The following is an 8477-nucleotide window of genomic DNA, read 5'->3' on the forward strand; positions in this document are numbered from 1 at the left end:
GTGTCGGTTTTACCCCAACAGCGAACTTTTTTTTTTTCAAAAGGGCAATAAAAATATTGAATACCTGAAACTCGTTTTCAATGCACCCAGTAGATCATATAAAAGGGCGAAAAAATCGGTACTAAAAAGTAGTGATTTGAAAAGCTTTTGTTCGGTTAAAACCTTACAATCTACCACAAAATCTTACATCCAGAAGAGCATGAACGCAGCTGATGTATTTTTTTTTATTTTTATGACATTCGGCGTACTAACGTAAATCCAATTTGCTTCATTTTTTTATTCAGTTCGTTTATTTGATAGGCACAAATTCGTTAGCTTGGCGGTGCCAAATTTTTTTTTTGTTTTTTACATTTTAAATATCAAAACTAGGAGGTTACAATGCTCAGATATTTTTTTTATATTGAGAGGAAGAATTCTACAGCTATCTTAAGACTAGAAATACAGTTCTATATACAAGAGTGGGGGCAAACGAATTGTTTTTAATGAAAAATTTTAAAACAAGGAATCCAGTTTGATATTCAAAAGGGGAGGAATAGTTTTCCATCATCGGTGTAGCAGCAGTTTTATCAAGGACAGGAGAGAGAAGGCGTATATGATGACATGGAGAGAAGAGCAGAACTTGTAACTTTCGGGCAAACGGAAGATCAGGGACACAGTGCCATGTCAGTAGGTCGTCGAGTACCGGGTTGACGGATGGTATTCTTCAGACCCGCGGGGAACTCCGCTAGCGAATGACGGATCTCAATAGTAGCATGTCTGTAATAATATACGTACATGGAACTATTGAGAACCAGAGCTACAGTTCCAAAGCCCTGGTAAAGGAGGATGGTTGTGATGATCTGGGCCGCGGTCACCACGTAAAGCAAGATAGGTCATAACCCCAATTCCAAGGCGTGAAGCGACCCGTGCCGAGGGATGAGTGATTGAGGGGGTGACAAAGATGCTCGATCGTTAACGGAGCCTGTGGGGTACCTGGGCAACCTCCACAGTAAGCGTCCCTTACCACGTTACTGCGGAACTCTGGCGTTGCGGACATTTATTCTCGCGCAACTCGTGGGTTTAATTAACATGGAGATGAACAAAAACAAAAACAATAAACAAACGGAGGTGCCAAATCCCTTTGCTAGAGGTGGTTTCGTCTCCCCCGTGGGGAGAGTAGTGGAGCGACGAGTGCTGCATCTGATAGCACCAGTGACCCCCCAGTAGTGGTAGGAAATAGCCCTACCAACGCACTGGACGGGCCACTATCCGCGATGCGCAAAGTGGTGGAGCAGCTCGATTCAATAATCGAGTTCACTAGCGCAAAGCAAAATATAAGCAAGGAGCTGAAGCAGAGCCTCCTGGTGCTCCGGAAAGCTGTTCGTGTCGCAAGACAGAAACAGCAGGCTTACGCCAAGAGGGTGGAATGTCGGGAGAAGTCCGACAGAGAAACCCAGACAGTGGCCTCCAAGAGGGAGGGAAGAGAGTAGGTCGACATAGGTACCCAGACAGTGGGCTTCACATTCTATGGAGCATCCATGTCGCTCGAAGCGGCGGCCGAGTTCCCCTCGAAGGGAAAAAGCAATCGCAAGACGGCGTCGAACGCGAAGCGCCCTAGGAAGTCGCCAGGCGAGGGTGCAAAAACCGACACCACACGGCATGCAACCGTTAAGGCCAAACGCCGTTTGGTCGAGGTAAGCGAGGGCGAGAGTGACCTCGCTGAGCAGAGCGATGGTACCAGCAACCCGGCACAACCGGGGCAGGGGGGCGTAAACCCCTAGACGCTGGTCACCAAGAAGAAGCCGGCACCGACCCCGGAGGTACCGCGGCCCGCGAAGAAGGCCAAGGACAGAGGCGAGGCTTTGTGGTTAAAAACCGACAAGGCCAAATAGGCCGACGTCCTAAAGTCGATGAAGGCGGCCGAAAGCCTCTCGGCCCTTGGGCAAGATGTGCGTAGCGTGAGACGCACCAACACAGGATGCTTCTGGTGCTGAAGCGAGGCGCACAATCTAGTGCGGTGTACAGCCGTCAAGGAGCAATGCGACGTGACAATCGAGCGGGCCTCTGTGCGTTTTAGAGGGGGACCCTCTGGCACCCAAGTAGCCTACCTCAGGCTACTGAAGGCGGATGCCAAAAAGGTAACCGAGAAATGTAAGCTGAAGATCGGCTGGTCAGTATGCCCATTTAGCATACCCCAGCCGCCTTCAGTGGATAGGTGCTATCGGTGTCTTGAGTCCAGCCACAAATCCTACGAGTGCAAGGGCATAGACAGGAGCAAACTATGTCGTCGCTGCGGCGAGGAGGGGCATAAGGAGCGGGGTTGCACTAAGGCGCACAAGTGCCTTATCTGCACCGCTAAGAAGCAAGCCCATAAACATGCTATGGGCGGACCTTCGTGTCCCTTCGGTGAGGCAAATAAGAAGAAGCCGTGAACGTCACACAGCTAAATCTTAACCATTGTGCAGCAGCCCAACAGCTGCTATGACAGTCGGTCTCGGAGTCGAGGACAGATGTCGCCCTCTTATCAGAACCGTACAGCATCCCTGCCGGCAACGGCAATTGGGTGTCGGACGGGTCTGGAATGGTGGCAATCTGTACAACGGGACGGTTCCCGGTTCAATAGGTAATACACTCCTCCGCCGAGGGTGTTGCGATTGCCAAGATCAATGGTGTGTTCTATTGCAGCTGCTACGCTCTACCAAGGTGGCCAATAGAACAGCTCAATCAGATGATCGACAGACTCTCGTCAGACCTAGTGGGCCGGAAATCGGTAGTTATAGCGGGAGATTTTAACGCTTGGGCAGTGGAGTGTGGCAGCCGCTGTACAAATAGCAGGGGCCAAGCGCTAATGGACGCGCTTGCGAAACTCGATACTGTGCTAGCTAACAATGGCTCCGCTAACACATTCCGTAGAAACGGGGTGGAGGCATGGATTGACGTAACATTTGCCAGCCCGAGTCTGGTTCCAGGCATGGAATGGAAGGTAGACGAAGGCTAAACCCATAGCGATCATTTAGCAATCCGCTTTAGGATCAACTATGGTGTGCAGCATCCGAGGGCGGGAGATCCCTGTCAGGTACGCGGGTGGAAGTCCAATCACTTCGACAGCGAAGCTTTCACCGCGGCCCTGGGACTGGAGGCCAACACCGACAGTCTAAGCGGGGATGCGCTGGTAGCTGTTCTATCACGCGCGTGCGACGCCACTATGCCGAGAAAAACACTGACAAGAAACGGTAGATGCCCGGTATACTGGTGAAGTGCCGAGATTGCAGCTCTACGGTCAGCCTGCCTCAGAGCTAGACGTAGGATGCAAAGAGCTCGCACCGAGGATGCAAGAGAGAACCGCCGTGAAGTGTTTCGTGCTGCGAAATTGGCCCTTAACAAGGCCATTAAAAGCAGCAAGAGAGCGTGTTTCGACAACCTGTGTGAGAATGCCAACGCGAATCCGTGGGGTGACGCCTACAGGATTGTGATGGCCAAGACCAAAGGGGGCTCTTCACCCCCAGAACGGTCTCCTGGCCGGTTGGCAACGATTATCGAAGTACTCTTCCCGTTTCGAGCCACAAGCCCCTGGCCACCTACACTACGAGACAGTGCGGGCACGGCCGAAATGGTGGCTCCAGTGACGAATGAAGAACTACTCGCAGTGGCTAAATCCCTAGCAATGAACAATGCTCCAGGGCCGGATGGAGTTCCAAACAACGCTCTCAAGGCAGCGATCATAGCGAACCCGAACATGTTCAGGCTAGCTATGCAGAGATGCCTTGACGAGTGCCGTTTCCCCGATAGATGGAAAAGGCAGAATCTGGTGCTGTTGCCGAAGCCCGGGAAGCCGCCATGCGACCCATCGGCGTACAGACCAATCTGTCTGATCGACACGACTGGCAAACTGCTTGAGAGGATCATCCTCAACAGGCTAACTCCGTACGCGGAAGGTATGGACGGCCTGTCAAGCAACCAGTTTGGCTTTCGGAAGGGTAAGTCCACAGTGGACGCTCTCAACTCAGTGATAAATACTACCGAGATAGCGATCCAACGGAAAAGGCGAGGTATTCGATACTGTGCGTTAGTGACACTTGACGTGAAGAACGCATTCAACAGCGCAAACTGGGATGCCATCGCGCTCTCGTTACACTGGCTTAGCCTACCGGTGGGTTTGTACCGGATCCTGGAAAGTTACTTCCAGAACCGCGTACTGCTATACGAGACCGATGCCGTTCAGAAAAGGGTTCCGATTACCGCCGGAGTCCCGCAGGGCTCGATCCTAGGCCCGGTGCTATGGAACCTCATGTATGACAGGGTTCTGAGACTGAAGTTCCCTCCTGAGGTCAAGATTGTCGGCTTTGCCGACGACGTAACCTTGGAGGTCTACGGGGAGTCAATCCCTGAGGTAGAACTAACCGCAGAACACGCGATCAACACGGTGGAGGAATGGATGTGCGCGAGAGGCCTGGAGCTCGCTCATCATAAGACGGAGGTAGTTATCGTCAACAACCGCAAGTCGGCACAACATTCAGTTATCCATGTGGGAGAAGTCGCGATCACTTCACAGCGGAGTCTGAAGTCTCTCGGAGTCATTATAGACGACAAGCTGACCTTCGGCAGCCATGTCGACTATACATGCAAGAGAGCCTAGACTGCTATTGTGGCTCTATCGAGGATGATGTCCAACAGCTCAAAGGTGTGCGCCAGTAGACGTAGGTTACTGGCAGGCGTTGCCGTATCTATCCTCAGGTACGGCGGCCCGTCATGGTCAAGAGCACTGAGGGTAACCAGTTACCTACAGAAACTGGAGAGTACCTACCGCGTGATGTGCCTCAGAGTGATATCTGCCTACCGCACGGTATCACACGATGCATCCTGCGTGATAGCGAGCATGATGCCAGTCGGGCTGGTCATTCGGGAAGATGAGGAGTGCTTTGAGCTACGTGGAAATAGGGGAGCCCGCGAGCGCACCAGGGTGACCTCGGTCGCCAGATGGCAGCGTGAGTGGGACAACTCCTCGAAAGGTAGGTGGACCCATCGGCTGATACCTAGCATATCAAGCTGGGTGGGAAGACCCCATGGGGAAGTTCACTTTCACCTGACACAATTCCTGTCAGGCCATGGCTGTTTCCCACAGTACCTCCACAGGTTCGGGCACGCGGAGGTCCCAGCCTGCCCGGACTGCCCAGGTGTAGACGAAACTGCCGAACACATACTGTTCGTATGTCATCGGTTCGACGTCGAAAAAAGAGCAATGCTTGACGTCTGTGGCTGGGACACAACCCCTGATACCCTTATTCAGCGGATATGTTAATCGGTGGAGAAGTGGAACGCAGTCTCGGCTGCTACCATCCAGATTGCCTGTAGACTACAGGTAATCTGGCGAACCAAGCAACAGACGAGGGCACGGCTAACTAGTGATTGGTTAGTTGGAGCGAAAAATGTGCACCCCATGCGGTAGCTTGGACCCTACCAATAGCACGTGTACTGGGCTAGGACGTAAAGGTCTTCTCCATTGTAAAAAAAAGACCCGCGGGGAAGTTATCAGACCATCGAGTCGCTCTCGCTTCAGTTTCCTTCTATGCAGGGCGATGGCGGTCGCATAGTGCCACTCTCGCACTGGTCGGGTCGACAAGGGAGGACAGGGAGCTTCTGGAAACGAGAAATAAGAGAGAGGGGCTAAATTGGGATGTTTATCGTTTTTATAAAGATGTAAATAAGGTACATATAGGGGAGATCTCGATTTGCCAGCATATCCCGAACTGGAACATTGGGTGGTCTACCTCGGAAAATCTTTAACTGCGACCTGGCGTCACAATACCCGGCGCATACCCATACAACGTGATCAATATCGTGAAAACCTTCATTACAAGCGCACCGACTACTCTCCGCAAGCTCAATACGCCGCAAATGCGCATCCAATGTGTAGTGGTTGGACATAAGCCTGGACATTACACGTATGAAACCCCGACCCAAATCCATCCCTCTGAACCGAGGCTTCGTTGATACCTTCGGGACAATAGAATGTAACCATCGTCCAAGTTCCCCATCGCTCCACGAGTTTTGCCAACTGTCGAGTGTCCTCTGATGACAAATTCCAAAAAATTCTTTGAAGCAAATTGGTCTTTCGTAGATGTCACCTTCTAAAGCGCCCACCTTTGTTATAGAGTCGGCCTTTTCATTACCCGGGATAGAGCGATGAGAGGAGACCCAAACAAAGGTAATCTGGTAAGATTTTTGAGATAACTTGCGCAGAGACTCCCGTATCTTCTCCACGAAATATGGGAATTGCATTTTGGGCTTCATTGCACGATGAGCCTCGATAGAGCTGAGGCTGTCCGAAATGATGAAGTAGTAATCTGTGGGCATAGTGTCGATGATCCCAAGGGTGTACTGAATTGCAGCTAGCTCTGCGACGTAAACTGAAGCGGAATCATTGAGCTTGAATGAAGCGGTGATAGTATTGTTGAAGATACCGAAGCCAGTGGACCCATTGAGATTTGATCCGTCAGTGTAAAACATTTTGTCACAGTCAACTTCTCGGAATTTATTATAAAATATATTGGGAAACACTTGCGGGCGTATATGGTACGGGATTCTACGAATCTCTTCCTTCATGGATGTGTCGAAGAATACAGTAGAATCAGAAGTATCTAGGAAACGAACACGGTTGGGATTATACGAAGAAGGATTAATGCTCTGTGCCATGTAGTCGAAGTACAAGGACATAAATCGGGTTTGAGAATTAAGCTCGACGAGCCTCTCGAAGTTTTCAATCACCAACGGGTTCAGAATGTCGCATCGGATGAGCAATCGATATGAGGGTTCCCAAAATCGATTTTTAAGCGGAAGAACGCCCGCCAGCACTTCGAGACTCATCGTATGGGTCGAGTGCATGCAACCCAAGGCAATGCGCAAGCAACGATACTGGATTCTCTCCAGTTTGATGAAGTGTATGTTCGCAGCGGAGCGGAAACAGAAACACCCGTACTCCATCACCGACAATATCGTTGTTTTGTACAACCTGATCAGGTCTCCTGGGTGGGCACCCCACCATGTTCCAGTTATTGTTCGGAGAAAATTGATCCTTTGTTGGCATTTCTGTTTCAGATACCTAATGTGACATCCCCAGGTACCTTTAGAGTCGAACCAGACCCCGAGATATTTAAATGTGAAAACCTGGTTGATCGTTGCACCCATTAATAAAAGCTGGAGTTGCGCCGGCTCACGCTTCCTAGAAAAAACAACCAACTCAGTTTTCTCCGTGGAGAACTCAATACCCAGCTGAAGAGCCCAAGCAGACAAATTGTCCAAGGTATTTTGTAATGGTCCTTGCAAGTCGGCAGCTTTGGGCCCTGTAACAGAGACCACACCGTCATCTGCAAGCTGCCTTAGCGTGCAGGAATTGGCAAGACAATCGTCAATGCCATTCACGTAAACATTGTAGAGTAGCGAACTTAGACATGAACCCTGTGGAAGACCCATGTAGCTAAATCGCGATGTTGTTAAATCGCCACACGAAAAATGCATGTGCTTTTCAGACAACAGGTTTAGCAAAAAGTTATTTAAAATTGGCGAAAGACCATGCTGGTGCAGCTTCTCCGACAGAATGTTGATAGAAACTGAGTCAAAAGCCCCCTTAATATCTAAGAAGACTGATGCCATCTGCTCTTTGTTAGCATAGGCTATTTGGATTTCTGTAGAAAGAAACGCAAGGCAATCGTTCGTCCCTTTGCCTTTGCGGAAGCCAAATTCTGTATCTGACAGTAAGCCATTTGCTTCAACCCAATTATCAAAGCGAAACAAGATCATTTTCTCGAACAACTTCCGAAAACAGGACAGCATTGCAATCGGTCAATACGAGATGTGGCCGGAGGCTGGTTTTCCGGTGTTTCGTTCGCGGTATCGTGGAGACGCGGCGCGGTACGTTTTCTGTACCGGGACAGAGTCCGGACAGATCTTCTTGGCGAAAGCGAATATCCGTTGGTATTGTTTCGGTTACGCATACGTCGAGCCGTACCCCAAAGAGTGCTCATCGCTGTTTCTCTCGTTAACTCATAGACGAACCGGCGCCAATAAATGCGTTTTTTGGCTTTCATTAGACTCTTCATACGCCTTTCTAACGATGCATACTGTTGATAGCTAGCGGGTAATCCGTCTTCCCGGAAGGCCTTATATGCAGTGGACTTCTCCGCGTACAGCTCTGAGTACTCTTTGTCCCACCACGGGGTGGGAGACCGCCCATGGGTATTCGCGCTGGGTACTGGTTTAGTCTGAGCTTGATTCGCGCTGTCGAGAATCAAGCCAGCTAAAAACCTGTACCCTTCCTCCGGAGGAAGTTCTTGGGTGGATTCGATTTTAACGGATATCGCGGTCGCGTAACTCTTCCAATCAATGTTCCGTGTGAGGTCATACGAGACATTGATTGTTTCCGATGGTCTTGAACCGTTAGCAATTGAAATCACGATAGGCAAATGATCGATAGCGTGGAGATCAGGGATCACCTTCCACCT

The sequence above is a fragment of the Topomyia yanbarensis genome, chromosome 2, assembly GCF_030247195.1.
Source record: "Topomyia yanbarensis strain Yona2022 chromosome 2, ASM3024719v1, whole genome shotgun sequence".
Lineage (NCBI taxonomy): Eukaryota > Metazoa > Arthropoda > Insecta > Diptera > Culicidae > Topomyia > Topomyia yanbarensis.